Source organism: Eublepharis macularius, chromosome 11 (genome assembly GCF_028583425.1).
Source record: "Eublepharis macularius isolate TG4126 chromosome 11, MPM_Emac_v1.0, whole genome shotgun sequence".
Taxonomy (NCBI): Eukaryota; Metazoa; Chordata; class Lepidosauria; order Squamata; family Eublepharidae; genus Eublepharis; species Eublepharis macularius.
Window position 1 is genome coordinate 21,364,670 of NC_072800.1, and position 19,358 is coordinate 21,384,027.

The window sequence follows — 19,358 nt, forward strand, 5'->3', positions numbered from 1 at the left end:
GGGCTGTCAGTTTCAAACACCCCACACCAGCTTCAGAAGCCGGCACAGGGAGTTTGAAGTACCACGAACTGATTTGTGAATCAGGGAAGTTCATGGTTCGTGGAATCACATTCGAATCACGTTCTTTTTTTCGATTCGTGCCCATGTCTAGTGCCCATAGAGCCCATTTATTTGGAAGACCTCAAAGGGATGCAGGACCTCAGTGAGGCTGAAAATGAACCTGTTCTATTCCCTCGAGGATGGTAGAGATCAAGCCCATTTCTTATTTTCATAGCCCCATCCTTGATGCTTTGGAAGGGACAGTCTGAAACATGGGAGCTTCTTATATAGATAAGACCTTTGCTGCCAACAAGTGGTCTTCTATTACTTAGCAGGATAAAGGAGTCACACTTCCCCCCTTGCACTGTGATGAATTATTCAGAAAAAGAAAATGAAAAGCTCGGCTTTACGTGAATTATGCAGAGCTTCTTGCCGTTCTCGGCACAGAGATTCTCCAGGGCAATTTTTTTCAAAAACGTAGAAGCATTAAGGTGTGAAAAATAGTTGCTGCAATTAGGAAGTATCTCTTTCTAGCTTTCCCGCTGTCTCTACATTGTACTTTTCTAATCTGGATTCCAAATAATTACAATAATAATATGCAAATGCCTCAAATGGTGGATACTTTTCATGTTATTGTAAGAACAGCAGATACTGTCTTACCTGTCTTGTAATATTTTCAAGAATTATATGAATGATCCATATGGTATAATAATCAAATCCCAAAACATTTGTCTCATTCCAGTTTGACTTTTAGCCTAGCTCCCTTTCCTATCCTTTGCAGTGCTATCCTATGCAGCTGTACAATTCTAGGTCCATTGAATACAATGGGCTTAGAAGGGCATAACATTGCTTAGGACTGCATTTAAAAACAAAAAACTGCAACTAACTCCTTGCCTGAAAGCAGTCTGAATAGTTCTGAAACATGGTGCCACAAAAATGCTACAGAGCTGCTTGCAGTCAGAAACATTTTGTCATGCAGCACACTGATAAACACTGCAGTGGCAGTGGAGTGTCCTCAAGTCATAGCTGACTTATGGCAACCCCTGGCAAGGTTTTCACAGCAAGAGACTAAGGCTGATTCCGCACACGTTGGATAATGCACTTTCAATGCACTTTATCAATCGTTTGAGGTGGATTTTTTGTTCCGCACACAAAAAAATCTGTTCCAAATGATCTATAAAGAGGATTGGAAGTGCATTATCCAACGTGTGCGGAATCACTCTAAGAGAGGTAGTTTGCCATTGCCTGCCTCTGCAACCCTAAGTAACAGAAAAATTATCAATATCCTAAGTTTAGTTTGCCTTATTTATCTCAACACACATGGCTCATTTATACACAAATCCCACACTAGCTCTAGTTGCACGTTGTTGCATGAGACTAGTACATTCCCCCCCTACTGGTTGTCAGGGCAGGAAAAAATGCTGTCAAAAATGATACCCATGAGAAGCAGAGAGAATACTGGTTAAAGAGGTAGACTAGAACGGGAGGGAACCAGATTGCAATTCTGGCTCTACTATGGAAGCATACTAGGTGACCCTTTAGGCCTGTCACAATCTCTCAGCCTAATTTACCTCAGAGTTCTTATTGTGAAGAGAAGGGGAGAATGATATGATAAGCTTTGGGACTCCATGAGGAAGAAAAGCAGGTGATACATTAAAATTAAGTAGGAATAATAAGCATAGGAAAATGGTGCCCCATTCCGCCCAGATGGCATGCTGCTGTGCTTCGTTCTTTCCAACAAAAAGAAAGTTTGGGCCATGCTAATCTTCTCTGTATCGTTCCAATTTTAGTATATGTGCTGCCAAAGTGAGTTTGGGAAAGAGCATATTGAGAACTGGGAAACCTGGAAACTGGACCATTACACCACAGCATCTTGTGGAAACTCCCATAAAAACACTCCAGACTGGAAGTCTGGATTAAGCTGAGGCAGGGAGAACTTCCGTGCAGACACAACCCAAGAGGGTCATCTGGAAAATCCCCATTTTCAAATTTTGTTTCCCACAGTCCAGAACTCATTGAATCTTAAAGGAGATGAAAAAATAATACCAAATTAAAAGGGAGAGGGAGTAATCTAGTGAAGTCGCTGGATACTCCCTCAGGCAAAGCCCAGACAATGCCTCCAAATTTCCTCATGATGACCCCTTGCTATTAGCTCCCCACTATCCTCCTCAGGAAAGAGACAGGCAGAATTTCCACTTCCCATTCAGGTTCTCCCTGTCGCATTGTAGACCTTTTAAAAGTTTACTAGAGGGGCTGCCATTTTAGTCCACTGAAGCAAAAAGTGGCCCTGTTGCAGTTTACAGATTTCCTGTGGCATAATCTTTTGTGGACTAGAGCCCATTTTATTGTATGCATGAAAGTTATCTTCAGTTGGCATACAAGTGAATATAGACTCCTAAAACAACTGGTTTTCCACTCCAGCGTGCAATGAGAGAGATATATGCCAAATAAGGCACACATAACACCGTTCTTACGCGAGCTGCATTGGTTGCCAGTGGAGTATCGGATTAGATTCAAGGTTCTGGTATTGACCTATAAGGCCCTGTGCGGACTAGGACCAGCGTATCTACGGGACCATCTCTCCCCATATATTCCCCCGAGGACACTCCGATCAGGGAACAAACAGCTGTTGGTGGTCCCTGGCCCCAAGGAGGCCTGCCTAGCCTCAACTAGAGCCAGGGCCTTTTCGGCTGTGGCTCCCATCTAGTGGAACGCCCTGTCTGCTGAAATCAGGGCCCAATGTGCAACCCCACAGTCATAACATTGCATAGAAAATCTGCAAGCAGACAGCTCATGGATATAAGTGGAGGGGAAGAAGAAGTCCAATCAAGGACATGCCATCTGATGGTTGGACCAGTTCCTGGGCATAGGACCGTTTCAAATCTTTTTCAAAGATGGCAGGATGTCAAACAAAAGCTGACGCAATCCTTACTCTGCTTATAATAGGATGACAATTTACCATTCATGTCAGCCCATCATCCTCACAAGGAATTCATAATAAAGTGCGTGGAACGCCCTGTCTGCTGAAATCAGGGCCCGGCAGGACTTACTATCCTTCCACTGGGCCTGCATAACAGAGTTGTTCCGCCAGGCATATGGCTGAGGCTGGGCCTCCGCCGGCCTGGAAAAAGGGGTGTATAAATCTTAACCCTCCCTGTGAAGGCTGTCCACCATCCTGTTTTAAATGTGTATGGATTTTATTGTATTTTAATATGTTGTTTTTATTGTATTTCGTATTTTAATATGTCATTATCTGCCCTGAGCCCACTCACGGGGAGGGCGGAATAGACATTCGAAATAAATAAATAAAATAAAAATAAAAATATGGTTTCCATCACAGAGATGCTGCTTTCAGTTTTTACCAGTTTAGGCTATGTGTTGCTCTAGGATTTTTGTTACTAGGCCCTCTTTGACACTCACTTCAGGACTTTGTCCTCATGGAAATACCTATTATTCCTTGAGCTTTCCCTGCATCACCATTTATTGATTTAAAAAAATGTTATGCCACCTCTCCAGTGAACCTGCCTGAAGTGGGATAATAAAACCACAAAACGTTAAAAAATGTTAATTAAAACCAAGCATTAAAACCATAAGTAATTAAACATCTTAAAATGAATGCAACAGTTTTCACATTAAAGAGGCACTATTAAAACGAAGTTAAAAGTTTATCCCTTTAATTAACCCCCCTCCCTTATTTCAGTCAGTGTGCTCACACATGTCCCCCACCCATACATGCACCAATTTCCTTATTTTCCTCATGTCTCCCTCACAAGACACTCCACTGGTCACCCCGCCCTTTTCTCAAAAGCTTTCTCCAAAACACCAACACTTGGATACAATGATCCAGTCTGAATATTGTTCCCTTTGCTTCCTCATGACATGTCTGGAACTCAGAAGGGGCATCTGAAAGCCGGACTACAAGTGGATATCTGACATGAATTAAATGCTCCATTGCTTCATTTTCTGGCAGTGTCTGCATTTATAGCAGCTTAAGGGCAATTGTGTAATGAAACCTTTTATGACATGGTAGGGGCCAGGGTTTTTTTTTTAAAAAAAATCAGCAGATGGCTTTCCTGCATGTCTTTGTTGCAATACCCACTAACAATCTTGGGTTATAGGGAAAGTGATTTTATTTGTAAATAGCAATTGCACTAATGATGGCTTGGCTTCAAGAACAGCAGAGCTCACACAATGGGAATTTACACAATATAGGCCAATGCAACCAATGGCTGGGACATACAATAAATATTCAATAAACAATACAACAGGGTAAGGATTGCAGAAATTTGAAAAGAAGCAAAAATCTGATACAGAGCTGAAAACGATGCTGAAACGAACATAAGCAAACTGACATGTCATATGGCACGTTGCAGAACTATCCAGTAAAAACATAAAAACAGCAACACTGTATTCCGGATAACTCTGGTCAGACTTGATTCAGATATAGGTATGCAATTAAGAAGCCCTAAGTGTTTAGTTAGTCTTCCTAAGTCAAATATGTAATTCCAGGCAAGGGGCCCACCACAAATAACATTTTAGGTTCCTCAGGACATTATGAGAAGTCGAACTGCATAAGGGATAGAATCACGGGTGGCAGTGAGGCAAAGAATCAGGAGCCAGGACTAGAAATTGGCTGTCTGATCGTGAGCGACTGGCAAACAGGAGGCAAGCCAAACCAGTGAGTGTTTGAGCATCTTTAGTCAGGGGGTCTCTTCTGTGCTGATGCAGACAACTCGCTTCCCAAAGCATGAAGGAATAAACCTCCAAAAATGGGTCATGCAAGTCCCACATTTCCAAGTTGTGTTTTAATGCATCATGTTGGCATAAGTCCACTAAACTGGCACAACGGTTTATTCTGTTGGCACAGCAGAGTTTAGGAGCAATCTTGGCTCTGCCCAGCAGATGTGATCCAAACATAGCATTGCTCTGGCTGTGTTCTATTATACATACTTTGGTACTTGAAAGTTTGCTGCCGCAGGGAAAAAAGCAGATGGGGGGGGCAGTTATTTGCTGTGAGAAAGAGCACATCGAGAAGAGTTCAATAGCTCCCTGCGCTGGTCTCTCCCCTTAAATTATTACACAGCTGCAGTCTGTTAAATGAAAAGTCATCAAGTAAAAACAGGGCTGGATCGAGGGGGGGCAGGGGGTAGTCTGCCCTCACCTGCCCCCACTGAGGGGGCGGCTGGCTTGCCACGCGCTCCCTGTCCTGCGGGGCAGGCGAATGGCACGGGCGGCCTCCCAGCTCTCCATGCCATTCACCTGACAGGCTGAGGGGGCGGCCAGTTTGCCGCACGCTCCCTGTCCTGCTGGGCAAGCAAGTGGCATGGAGGGCTGGGAGGCCGCCTGCACCATTCGCCTGCCCCACAGGACAGGGAGCGTGCGGCAAGCCGGCCGCCCCCTCAGCAGAGCAGGCAAGTGGCGCGGGCGGCCTCCCAGCCACTGGCGCTGCCGCCACTCTGCTGGCCACAAAGTGACGTCATCATGCAGTGCCGGGAGCGTGAGCACGCTGTGCACGCGCGAGGACAGCTGGACTTGGGTTGTCCCAAACACCAGGAACCCTATATCCAGCCCTGGGTAAAAAGAGTTGGAAGACAATGCATAGCATATAGTTCACTCCTTGCTGTTCGTTTTTTTAAAAAGGAAATTGCAATATTTCCTATATTAACAGCTCCATGTTTCAGAGCTAAGGCAGGACAGGCAACTGAAGTGGGAATTAATATAGAGGAGAAAGCACGGAAAAGTCTTCACAATGAGTACTGGGGTGGGATATCTCTGGCCATGCTCCTCAGTGTGAGTTAAAGCATTGCACAAGAGCCCTTTTCAGACATTACAGCCACGTACACTGGAAACCAGGAGCACCATTTTATATGAAGACAGCAACATGTGGATTTGCTACGCATGTACAGCTTCACACTATAAGAAACCATGCAGCATGAACCAAAGAGATATATGCATAGAAAATCCATGCATTATCCTCTTCCCACTAAATGGGACTGCACATATCAGGAGTGTTGTTGGAATAGTCTGGTGTCATTGGTGGGCTCCAGAGTTGCAAGATTGTAATGTCGGAAAAGGGCTAAGGAGATTATCCCTGGCCATTTTCACACATCTTACCGGCCATGCAAAATCACACAAAACTCCCAAAACGACGACGTCTTCCTGGTGCAATTTCCCGTCTGGGAGAAAATTTGGGCCTTGCCTTCAAATACATCGAAAATTTTGTGTATTAAATATCAATATTATAAAATGTTTTCAAATTGGTATTTGACTCCATCTAAGCTTAAATCAATGTTTAAAACTGCTAGCCCATATTGTTGGAGGAAATGTAGAATAAAAGGAACTCCCTGTCATACCTGGTGGGAATACCCGGTAATTCAAGTCTTTTGGAGGGAAATTTAAGAGGAGATTATAAGGATTGTTAAGGTTTATTTTCCTTATAATGTTAAAGTGATGTTATTCGATATTTGGAATGATTGTAGGTTTACAAAGGAATATATAACTTTGATTTCAATATTGTTGGCGGCTGCAAGTTTATTAATAGCTAAACATTGGCAATCAGATACACCACCTACGAAGATGCAATGGTATAATAATATGGGAGATGTATGTAATGAGTAGAATAACCAACAATTCCTTTTTTGAGGAAAATGTCATAAATATGTGGCAAGCTAGTCATGAAGAGGGGTGGAATATGGTATTAGAATATCTAAAGTGTAATAATATTATCCCAAATAAGAAGGATTATGATGTGTTTTTGAATTAATTGAACTTAAAAATTTGTTTTTTCCCCTCTTAATTTTATTTTTTAAATTTTTATTTCTCTAATTTTTAATTTTTGTTTTGTTTTTAAGGTGGCATTTTCATTCCCAACAGTCAGAAAGTGGGGGGAAATCCGGAGTGAAAAGACAGTATCTTGCTTGTCTCATAGACCGCTTCATCAGAAGCATGGATACTGGTTGAGGCAGAAAGTGATGTTTCATTTCATACTGAGGAATGGGGATGACGCATGAGGGAGAAGGTGCCAGAACCGTCCCAGAACAAATAAATATTATGATCAGTCCCTGCTCCCATTTTTGCATGGCAAGAAACAGATCATTTCCTGGTTGCATCTTGTCAAGCTGAGCCTTCTTCTGTAGAAGTCAGCTCTTTGAAATAAATTTCTGCAAATACAAAGAAGTGGCAATCTACGCCTCTGCTATTTATCACCCTCTCTTTCTCTTTCTCTCTCCTTATTTATGACATGCTTGCAGCTTGCTTAATTGGACTTTGAGGGACGACCCATCTTAGCTAAGCAGTCAGTAGAAGACAGCCCCCACGCACGGCCTCATCACTGCACAAAGCTTGTTAATACTTATTTTAAAAAAGAAAAACCAAATCAAAGCCGAAAGGAGGGGCTCAATCCAAAAGTTAATAAGGAAGACACTGCTTGCCAGCCATTTCTTTATAGGCTATTGTTAACTATCCATCACGAGCAAGGGAATGGGCCTTTTTCCTCATTCAGAGGAATAATTCCTCCACTGAAATCAGTGCTTTGCAACTTACATATCTACTCATAATTAGCATTACAACATGGCTACCCATCGATCAAGATGGGTAGCCATGTTAGTCTGTCTGTAGCAGTAGAAAATAGCAAGAGTCCAGTAGCACCTACAAGACTAACAAAATCTGTGGTAGGGTATGAACTTTCATGAGTTCCAGCTCACTTCTTCAGAAGTTCTGGAGAAGTGAGCTGGGAATCATTCAAGTTCATACCCTACCACAAATTTTGTTAGTCTTGTAGGAGCTACTGGATTCTTGTTCTTTTCTACTCCTACATATAGTCACACTCTGTACACTGATTTAGAATTGACGTGGACTGCTCTGTAAATTAATTGATCAAACACCAAGAACAAGTATGTCACTATGGACTTGATTGTACATTATGGTAAAGATGGCTTCTCTTCTGAACCTTGCAGAATGTAAACTTTTAAAGAATCTCTGGTTCACCTTCCCCTAACTTGAGTTTGGAAATAAGTTCACCTGATCCATAAGTTAGATGGCATTCAGTATCACAGTATGTTCTAATGGGCACTAGTAGGGATCCCAGACCCCGGTGGGGGCAGGGATCCCCCCGCCCCCTGTCCCCCACCCCGCCCCCACTTACCTAACTGGCGGGGGGCGTGCACCTTCCCTGCAGGCTCCCCTGCAGCACTGCGCACTCCTGTGCACAGCAGCTACCTGGATCGGGCCCATTTTGGTCCAGATCGGAGCCACTGCGGAGCACAGGAGTGCTCCTGCACTCTGCAGAGCCTGAAAACAGGCCCGATCCGTGGCAAAACGGGCTTATTTCTGGGTGCTGCAGAGCACAGAAGAGCTCCTGTGTTCTGCAGAGCCCCCAAATGAGCCCATTTGGGCATGAATCGAGCTTGTTTTCAGGCGCTGCAGAGCGCAGGAGTGCTCCTGCACTCCACAGTGCCCGAAATGGGCCCGTTCCGCCACGGATTGGAATGTGCTCCCAGGGGCTGTGTGATAACGTCACTTCTGAAGTGATGTCATCGCGCTTGTGAGGGCATGCGCGCACCCCCTCTCCCCCAAGGTAAGTGCCAGGCCCCTATCCCCCACCTGGAGGTTGAGGGGGCCTGGCAACCCTAGGCACTAGTGTAGAGCTTTCTTTTAAGGATTAAACAAATTCATTGAAGACGAGACAACCTAACTAGACAAATGGAACCTGTAATCAGAGGCAGTACATATCTGATGGTTTGATCTTGGGAGCAAATGAAATCATGTGAGCCTGTGAACCTCCAAGGCAGGGGTATCCAACATTGTTGACCCTGTGGGTACTTTTGGGATTCTGAGAACAGGCAGTGGGAGCCAAAACAAAATGGCTGCCATGTGGGGCAAGGCTGAACCACAAAACACTAGGTAGGAGGTTTCATGCCCAGTATTCACCTATGATGAAAACAGATGCTTTCAAATAGAAGCCTCCTGCAGATGAAAAACTCTTCAAAAAAGGATGAAGGGCAGAAAGGTGGCATAAAAATCTTACTAATAAATAAATTATAAATATATAAGTAATGGTGTTTGTGGTTACTACAGGAACTAAAGTGAATCATTAAAGGAACAGATGGGTCATTTAAGGCCGAAACAAATGCAGAAATAGAGACTAAAAATGCACGTCCCATCTATTTCCCTGACTGCTCTCTTTTTTCACAAGTGCTAATGGTAGGAATATATTTCATAAAATCCAAAGATCACATCGTTTCAGCAGACATTTTTGCATGTGTGTGGTTCAGACAGGGTTCAAAGGTTATCTGGAAGGAAATCCACCAGACAAATAAGCATATTACTACTGCTTGCATTTAGGCAATAAGATGTACTTTTCAGAAGCTATTATCTGCATTCTATAAGAGTGACATTCCTTTGGAGATATGAAACAGAAGTGTCTGAAAAGACCACATTAATTAACTCATCACAGATGAGTCGAGGATGAACCTAGCTTTCCAGCACAAATTTATGTCTGCTCATTCTATGTCAGGGGAGAATCTAAACCAAGCACATTCCTTAGATAGTAATACTTTTTTAAGTAGACAGAAAGGCAAGTCCAGAATAATTCTCTCTCTTTTCATTTCTGGAGGTATATGTACCCTTTGCTATTACTTGCAATGAGAACGCCCTCCTTTACTAAACATTCTGCTGCTCCATTTAATTGACTCCATTTAAATTTTTTCCAGTTGTCCGTACTGAAAAGAGAGCTGTTCATATCTGAAATATCCCTCTTGAGATAATCAAAGAGCATAGAATGAGCCTTGTTTGGAAGTACTCCTTGAATTCACATATCAGTGTCTAAGGGCTGGTTTATATGTACAGGTTTATCACCTGATAACTGTACCAGCTAGTGGCAGCTTGGTGTAAACGAGGCATCTCGGATCAAACTCTGTTGACATCATTCACATCACCTCTACTGCCATAGTTTTCAGTGGCGTCCATTCATACAAACAGCTGCTGCATATCAAGTATTGGATATACAAATATGTGGGTCATAGATTAAGCTGGGATTTCCTTGTATTTGTCAACGAAGACTTCATAACAAAATAAGAGTCAGTATTCCAGAGCTAGTTTAAGAAGTGGGAGAAGCTAGTATATCTTTTAATTGTGATTTCAAATGGATCAACATATAAAATATATAATAGGTTAATCTACTAATTTAAGACTAGACCCAATTATAACATACAAACAGTGCGATCCTAAGAAAAGTTACTCCAATCTAAGCTCATTGATTTCAATGGGCTTAGACTGGAGTAAGTCTGTTTAGGATTGCACTGTAAGTCAAGCAATGGAATTAATATTAAATAATTTGTGATAGAAATGAATGTGGAGAAATAGCATATAGATGTTTATAGTTTCATTCTCGCAGGATCCTCAACAATAGGTGGAAGTATAATTTGTATTGCTTTGGACTATCTGCTTGAAATTGAGGAAGGGGTGTGAAAAAATAGTTCATATATTTTACTTATATTTTTTAGGTACTTCAGTTTATTATTATTAAATATATTTGACAGCACACATAATCTGCTAGATCTATTTAATAGTTTTCTGTATAAGGTTCTATGCACTATTAATTGTTCTTTCCTACTTCTTTAATAAAATTGAAAAAAAAATGGGGGGGAGAGAAGAAGTGACAGAAGCAATCCTAGAAAATTGAGTCATAATTAGACATGGGCACGAACAGCATTACGAACAGAAAAACGAACAGCCTAATCTGCTGTTCTCGAACAAGCTGTTCGTGAGGCCACATCCTAAACGAACAGGCGGTCATTAAAAGCCTCATTTGTTGCCTTCGGCAGCCGTTCATCAAGCCAGACAGTCTGGCACCTGCTGCAATCAATCCCCTTGGCAACAGGAGGCAAGGAGGGACTGAACTCTGTCTGAACTCCTTCTGGCTTTCCTTCTGGCTTTAACCCTTCAAAGTACTTCCAGCAGAGAGTCCCGTTTTTGCCACTGTGAAGAGAAAATCATGAGAGACCCATGGATCATGCCTTTCCCAGGGTGCAATCTCTCTGAAACTTGGGGGGTCTTCAGAGGACAGTGAGGAGGACTATGTCCCCTGCAAATTTGGTGGGTTTGGGACATTGGGAAGGTCAGTTTGTGGGGTGTTTAAAGGGCCCTGCTCCTTGCATGTGGCAGGAAAGGGCCCTTTAAACTATCAGCTGGCAGGCGGCAAGGGGGAATCCCCCTGGCCCCCACGAACAATGAACAATGAACAACAAACATGTCCGGGAACAGTTCATGTTCGTCCATGTTCATTGTTCGTTGTTTGTGGATGACACCAAACAACAAACAGGGTATTCGGGGGTTTTCTTCTGTTCATGCCCATGTCTAGTCATACTTAAGGGCAATGGAAAGCAGTATAATGGAAATTACTAATTAATGCTAATTAATTAATGATTGCTGTAAGTCCATTTGCTCTCAATGGAACTTAATTGCAAACAACAATCACCATGGTCTGGTCTACATTTTACATGTTCCAAGACTGGGCTTTTCCGCACCAGATTTTTGCTCCAGCTGGCTTCTACTGCATCACGTGTTCCCTTTCCTTACACACAGTTATCATTTGCTTTGGTTTCTCATCAGTGTATTTCCATTTTTTTTCCCAACCCACTTTGGCAGTGGTCTGAAAACACTCAAGAAAAACCAAATGATTCTGTGTGGAAGCATAAGGAAAACCTGATACAGTTAGGAAGTCAAGCTGGAGCAAAAAGCCTCCAGAGGAAAGCCCTGATGTCTGGCCTGAGAACTTGGTACAAGTTGTGGTCTTGCAAACAATTATCTTGATTATGTGGTAGAAAGGATTTTTTTTTTAAAAAAATCCCCTTATATTGTGTTGATCTCCCTCCTCTCTCTTGGACCTAGGGTTGCCAGGTCCAAGTTGGGAAATTCCTGGAGATCCGGGGGGTGAAACTGGGAGAAACCTGGAGAAAGTGGGGTTTGGGGAGGGAAAGGACCTTAGCATAGCATAATTCCATAGAATCCATCCCCCAAAGTAGCCATTTTCTCCAGGTGAACTGATCTCTGTGGCCTGGAGACCAACTGTAATTCCGGGAGATCTCCAGGCACTACCTGGAGGCTAGTCCGTTAATACCATCCTTTCACGAGCCGTAGGAGAGTGTGTCTTGAGCATGTAATGTACCTGTGTCCGGTCCGAACTGTTTTATGCCCAGGATGAAGTGAGTTTTTATTCACGAAACGGGTTAATGAAAAATTGCCTGCATACTCCCGTCGGCGTTTTTTGATGTATTAATTCAAGTTGTTGGACGGTGAAAGAAATAACATCTTGCACTACTCCCTACCTACTGGCTTTTCAAGTCAAGTCAAGTTAGCCTTTATTGGCATATAGCAGCAATTCAAGTTATCCACTTACAAAAGGAAAGAGCAAAGTTAAAAGATTGCTGGCTTTTCTATTACTGCTGGCATCTTGCACTTTAAATGTGTTGAAAGAGCTCTACGGACTTTGAATATCCATTTAGGATTTTATGTCATATATATGGATGGACTCTGTAATTTTGTATTTTGTATTTATATTGTAACTATCTATTTGTATTTATTCACGTTGGCACTTTTGCACTTTTGCACTTCAAAAATTGATTAACAAAATTTATACATAGTTGTGGTTCCCTGGTCTTGTTGTTCTCCACTACCTGGAGGCTGGCAGCCCTACTTGGACCTCCGGTGGTTTCTTATCCCATAAGTCATTTCTAGCTTTCTAAAATCAGTTGTAGATATCATTATTTCCTAGAAGAACCATAAATATGTGAATGATTAGATAGTCTCCATTCTTTCAAATGGTTCGTAATCAGCATTCTGTGCCCAGCCCCTAGTAAAAGCCTTGTTTTCTGGGAATATAATGCAAATCTCCAGAACACTGCAGAACAAAAGAAATATACAAAATCACCATGGAATTCTTGAGAGAGATTCTTGAAGTGGCAAACTACCAACTCAACATGCCCAACGCATGTGGTAACGCTTATAAAAAACCAAATGCATCACGCGGAAACAAAAGTCTGCCCATAATGAATGTATCATTTACGCTAGACCTAGAGGATGCCTAAATGCCAAGCAAAATTTGTCTTAATGAAATTTCCTCTTTCATTTTAATATTTCAACTGTTTTCAGATATCTCAAGCATTAAGAGGCCTCTGGCTGCAGGGATCAAAATTCAAACTATCACGATTATTCATATAGATCTCCTTTGTGATCTTTCCATTTTCAAAGGAGAGAAACCCACACAGTGTGCTCTACATCTTTTCTATCCCCCCCATTGCAACAGGTACTAGAGTTGCCAGCCTCCAGGCGGTGGCTGGAGATCTCCTGGAATTACAACTCATCTCCAGGTGACAATGCTCAGTTCCCCTGCAGAAAATGGCTGCCTTGAAAGGTAGACTCTATGGCATTATACCCTGCTGAAGTCCTTCCCCTCTCCAAAACCTACCCTTTCCAGGCTCCACTTCCAAAATCTCCAGGAATTCCCCAACCTGGAGCTGGCAACCCTAACAGGTACCGACATCTAGTTACAGTTCATATCTGTAGCATGCTATTGTATCCTGACTGTATACATAAATTTGGATTTCAGCATCACCAAATAGTCTGTATTGTCCTGTACTGTCCTCTCTTCCTTGAAAAATGGATGTTGAAAGTCGAGCTGAGTTTTGCACATAAAGCATAGAATTATGTCCTGAATATGAGAGCCAGTGTGGTGAAGTGGTGTGTTAGACTAGGATCTGGGAGAACCATGTTTAAATTACTCTTCCATGAATTACTCTTCCATGGAAGCTTGCTGGGTGACCTACCTCACAGGGTTGCTGTGGGGATAAAATGAAGGAGAGGAGAATTATGTAAGCTGCCTTGGGTCCCCATTGAGGAGAAAGCTGGAGTTTAAGTAAGTAAGTAAGAGCAAAGTAAGTTTGCTATTTGTAAGTAAGCAAATAAATAAATAAAATTTCATTCCAATGTTTCAGTGTGCAAGGAAGACACCCTGGCCATTTCCACATGGCTTACCTTGTTCCGGAAAACAGCAAAATCTCGCGCGAAATTGCGCAAGAAGACGCCGTTATCGCATCTTCGCGAATGCCAAAAAGGCAAGTAGGCAAGCCAAAAGAAAGGTCTCGTTTTGCTCAGCCAACAACTCCACGACCAAGATTTGACTCAAAGTGACATTGTCTGAATTCTTCAAGATGAGCTAAGTGTATTTTGAACAGCTCATCTGTTTTCTTGCTGCCTCGGGGTCATACTGCCATGTGCCTCAAGTCAGGGAAATACACAAAGGGAATAGAGCGTTGTTATAGCTCTGGCAATCTGCCTTGTGCATTAGGTCTGCCTGAAATGGTGTTTTTCGATACTTTACACGTTCTCGTGGTACAGTCCATTTGGGAGCAATCTGCAGTGTGCAAGCCCCATCAAAATGAATAGCAGCCATTCAAGAACCCGCTTGGATGAGCTTGCAATGGCAGGGGAGACATCCATTGCACATTGGGCCAGCTGCCTTTCATGAAGGGTATCTTCTGAAGTCACTTGCATTGATTCTTTTAATGTGAAAATCCTGGAATAAAAATTCCTATAATTATCTGCCAATTTTTACGGGAAACTTTAATTTATGTCATGGGTTGGTGAGAGCCTCTCTGAGCATGCCAATAAGGTTTTATGCAGTTCTGGATCACAGAGCAACCTTGGATGCAAGATTTTAGGAATATTTCTAGCATGGATATAAACTGGCTAACTAGTCAGTCCCTCACTCGTTAACTTAACTTTGGGGAGGATTATAGCCTTAGTTTGTACAGCTTCCATTTGGAGCGCTCTTGGAGCTCCAATGCCCAGCTGCTGTTTGTTAACAAATAGTTTGAACCCTTGTTCTGGCCAGAATGTTGCCCTCCAAGGTTCTCATTTGAAAGCAATTAATTTCAGGAGGGGGGAGGGGGAATTAAATGTTTCCAGATGACTTTGTAAAAGTCAAAACCACCATGTGGCTTGTATCCAGGGCCTGATCATTTGCCCGATGTAATATTTAGACAGGAGAAGAAAACATTCACTGCTGCTTTTTCTTATTTCAATTTCCAGGGAGCCTTGCGCTATAACCCTAAACAGAGTTAAACCCTTGTAACTCCGCTGAAGTCAATGGGCTTGGGAAAATGCAGCTGTGCCTAGGATAGCACGGGTGATTTAGCAGGACAGACTTGGGGCCAAGCTACAAGTGACGAATGACGCTTGATTGGCAAGTGAGCAGACTCACATGTATTCCTACGTGATTGAGTGGAGGGCAAGTGGAGCACAAGTGAACAGGGAGGAATACTTGTGAGGGCCAAGCTACACATGACGAATGACACTTGAATGGCAAGTGGATTGAGTGGAGGGCAAGTGAACAGGGAGAAATACACTTGCTGTTCAAGTGTCATTCGTCATGTGTAGCTTGGCCCTGAGTCTGTTCACTTGCCATTCAAGTGTCATTCATCACTCGTAGCTTGGCCCTTGGTTTAGTGATAATGCAGTGGGAACGGAGGAATAGAAATACACGATTGACTCACACTGAGCAGATTTGGGGGAGGGAGTAAATAAGCAAAAGGGCCGTTCATGCAACTTCGGCATTGAACTCTGAAATAAGGCAGTGTTTTGGCCATGCTGTTCAGTAGGTGAATAGCAGGAGCCTGCACAATGTTTTCACACCTCCAGCTGTATTTTGGGTCTTCCTCAACCACACTGCCACACTGATATTTGGCAGGAAAGCATGCAGACAGCTGTTTGTCAATGACTCTCACAAGAACAATACTCAGTTCACTCCTATCAGAAACTTCACAATGTAGTTAATGATTTTTAAAAAAATGAGATCCAGCCCTATTCCCCCATCTACCAGAGCAATCCTTCACAGAGTTACTCTACTCCAAGCCCATTGAAACTGATGGATTTAGATGGGAGTAACTCTGCATAGGACGACACCATGCATACTTTCCCAACTCTTGATAGAACATCTTCCATAGGATCCTATTTCATAGGGACCAGGCCAACCTTTTTCAAAGCCACCAAAAGAGAATTTAATCAGCTTGAGCAGACAAACTTGGTCTGATTCTGCAAATGCAAGTCATCTCTCTCATACGTCAGACCAGGAAAGGAGAAAAATGGAATCATAGCTTACGCAACCTTGTCTGTGTCGATCCTACACTCATGTTGGAAAGAAAATTCAAGAGTATTTTGGATGCACATCTACTACTAGATTCTGACATGAGGGACAGTGGCAATTGTTTAAAAAGTTACTGAACATATGCAGTTGCCTTTTTGTTAATAACATTTCCAGAAGTTAGACAAAGCTATTACTAGGATGCCACCTGGTGTCCAGTCTCACCCCACTGGTCTAGCTCATCCAGTGGTCTTGAAAGTTGCTAGACCCAGAACCCATCTTTAACACTCAGGCAGAAGCATAGGATCCACTGAGCTTCTAGCCCATCTCAGGAAGTCATGTTACATCAAAGTCACATGACAGGAAGAGGAGTAGAAGAGATGGGCACGAACCAGAAAAAAACCAAACCATGTGGTTTGTGGTTCATCAAATGTCATGAACTATGAACTTTCATGAACCTGCCCCTGGTTCGCAAACCAGTTCATTTGGTTCGTGAAAATGTCACATCCAGGTCAGAAAATCATCACTTCCAGGTCAGCAGAAGCTCACTTCCGGGCCAGCAGAAGGTCAACAGGATGTCCATCCCCTGTTGCCTAGGAATCTGATTGATTGGTACCAGGCTGTCTGCAGTGACAAATCAAAAAACGAACCAAACAAACCAGCCTAAAGTTCATGGTGGTTCGTCAGAAATGGGATCTGACAAACCACTGGTTTGCGAACCACAAACCGGCCTGGTTCATGCTTAATTTTGGTTCGTATTCCAGTTCGTGCTCATCACTAGTGAGGAGTGATGTAAGCAAGCACAGAACATTAGAAGACTATCTAGTAAGGAGTTTAAATAGCTAGGCCACTCGAAAATATAGAAAGGCAGGATGCATGGTGCACTTGCTCTCAAGGCATGCGGACTACAAGCAGGCCATTTAAAAAATAGCAAAACATAGTGACTCCATAGGAGCTCACAACCCAATAGGTAGGCTCCCACAATCAACCCATGGGCTGAACACATCTAGTCTAGTAGAGTTCTCTGTTCTTCCTATGGTCAGTCAGGGATCTTTTCCAACTCTGGTTCTTACAATTCTTGCTACTGGAGACGCTAAGAACTGAACCTGGCATGTGCTGTACCACAGAAGTATGACCTTCCCTGTGTATGTATGTTTCTGTATATAAGCGAAAGATACCATCTTTTAGTAAAGAAAAGCAAAATCAACTCTTTCAGTATTTTCAGGTTTTGAATGTCTACGGCTTAGAAAATATCAAGTGGCATGTGTTTAATAAATGGAACTTTCACAAACAACACCCTATGCACTATGGAATATAACTTGTTCCAACTGGGGATCTTATCAGATTAGATTTTAGTGCTGTCAGTCTGTCAGAATCCTAGCCTGCTGGCAAAGTAAAAATTACTGTACAGTCGGACAGCTCTGTGCTGCAAAAGACTATGGACTTCACGTATGTCTTCTTTTGCAGGTGATAACCTAGTTCCATTTGAAGCATTTGACAGAAAACCCTTTGCATGTTACCTAACATTTAGAAACTGCCCGTGGTTGCAGATACAATCAGGCACCTCCAAGTCGTTTGTACTTTTGCTCCTTATCTATGCAATGCAAACTTCATTCATTATAGCATGCGAGATGTTTTGCGAGTTCATTAAACTGTCCTAAAAACAAGTACAAACAGGTTGTAAGACTTGGAGCTCAACTTTATCACCACCCAGGCTCATTTTTAAGAGGCAAGGGAGGGGGAACTTTCTTGCTTCCCTGCACTGAAACTTGCTGGAAAAAACAAGTCTGTCTTAAGGAGGCAACAGTTTCACCTGGAGAAGCATGCGCGAGTCACATTTTCCACTGCTGATACCCAAGTAATTATTTTAAGCCCACTATGCAAGAATGCCCCTGAAGAACCCGAACTTGGGAGGGATTGGAGGGGTTCCTGGAAAATATTACCAGTTGTGTAATTGTGTAGCAGTATGCACCTAAATATTAGACCAAGCATTGTGCAAAATCAAATTCAAGGCTGCTTAAAGCATCTGGACTTTTAAAGCATCTTTCCACGGGCCAGGACATGGCAAGGATGGAATGAGAGGGCCGAGGTCAGGAGTTCATCCCCTACTCTCTAAGTGCAATTCAAACTAGGACACTAGCTTCTGGTCCTGGCCACCAGATGACCCAAAGAGCCAATATCATAACGTGGCCATCTATGATTCTCCTAGCTGTACCATGCTTCCTCATTTTGGGCAACCTCTTGCTGAAGGTTGCCAGACAGTTTGTTTCTCCCAGCACATATAGGGCTGGATCAAACCAGTTTTGCTGCTGGGGGAGGGGGGAATAGGAGGGGTCATCTTTTAACACCAAAAAAGGCTATGCTGAGAATCTGCACATACAGAAGCCATGCATGATAGAGCTGTAGTAGGGGAGGGAACTGGGCAAGCTTGAGTTAAAAAGCCGGCTGGATCTAACCCAGAATTTAATTAGAGCATTCTGACTTTAGCCTCTAGCATGTGGATAATTAAATACATTGCAAGGGACAAGGTCTGCCTGTTCTTTTGTACCTCTACAGCCCCGAGGCCCTGAACTTTATATTAGTGGCATTCCCCTATATTTTTGCATTATGTCTCTAGTGGCACTGGGTGGACCTACTGTGAAGATTAAGAAAATATTTCTGCAAAGTTCAAGAGAGGTTAAACATAATGGGAAGGGGATCTTTTGGGTGCTGCAGCAACCCCAAATGACACCTGATTGTGGTTGTTGTGGGTTTTCCGGGCTGTATTGCCGTGGTCTTGGCATTGTAGTTCCTGACGTTTCGCCAGCAGCTGTGGCTGGCATCTTCAGAGGTGTAGCACCAAAAGACAGAGATCTCTCAGTGTCACAGTGTGGAAAAGATGTTGGCAGGTCATTTATATCTACTCAGGAGATATAAATACACCTGATTGTATTGCATGCTTCCCACAAGAGGGTTAAAATTTCCAGAGATGAAGACAGAAAGGAGAGGGGAGAAAGCCACAGGTTATGCAAGGGGTAAAGGAGAGACAGTGGCAGCAAATGGGAGGGGGATGAAACAGTAAAAGGAAGGGTGGGAGGGAAGGAAGGAAGGTAGAAAAATATAGCAGGGAAAGGGGAAATGGAGGCCTATAAGGGGGCAAAGCAAGATCTGGAGTAAACAGGGGGAGGGACTCAGGAGCAAC

General features: G+C 42.9%; 1 pseudogene; it reads right to left on the bottom strand.

Annotated features, from left to right (window-relative positions):
* Positions 1-1,791: 1,791 nt before the first annotated feature.
* LOC129338098 (U6 spliceosomal RNA) lies at positions 1,792-1,849 on the bottom strand (annotated as a pseudogene).
* Between the last annotated feature and the right edge of the window lie 17,509 nt (positions 1,850-19,358).